Source organism: Sinocyclocheilus rhinocerous, unplaced genomic scaffold (assembly GCF_001515625.1).
Source record: "Sinocyclocheilus rhinocerous isolate Xijiao unplaced genomic scaffold, SAMN03320098_v1.1 scaffold783, whole genome shotgun sequence".
Classification (NCBI taxonomy): Eukaryota; Metazoa; Chordata; class Actinopteri; order Cypriniformes; family Cyprinidae; genus Sinocyclocheilus; species Sinocyclocheilus rhinocerous.
Genome location: NW_015654936.1, coordinates 147,119 through 147,595, shown reverse-complemented (window position 1 = coordinate 147,595; position 477 = coordinate 147,119).

Sequence of the window (477 nt, the reverse complement as noted above, 5' to 3'; positions counted from 1 at the left end):
TTTTGTAAAAAATAAAAAAATAAAGGGATGCACATAAAAGATGGTGCACTTGTGTTAAAACTTTCTAGTGACCATCTCTGATTAATTTCAAAGGAAAAATATTGATTTGGTCCAAACTAAAGGGAGGGAAATTTTTCTCAAGGATCAGCGAGTCGTCATATGATTGAGCACTAAACAATGACTTCGGACTGCAGTAATGATTCATAAGGGTATGTCAATTCTAAGATCAAACAAGTGACTGGTGGGTGCAGCTTATCTTTTAGATATGGGACGAAAGATACATTTCCGCTGTAAACCCAACCCTAAGTATACAACAGTCTCCGGTTCCACCTGCATGACTGTGAAGTTTGATGTTGTTTGAGATACGGACCATTGTGTCTCTGTATAATGCCAATAGTGTGGGTATATATATATAATAATTATTATATTTATTATAATTATATATATATATATATATATATATATAATTATTATTAT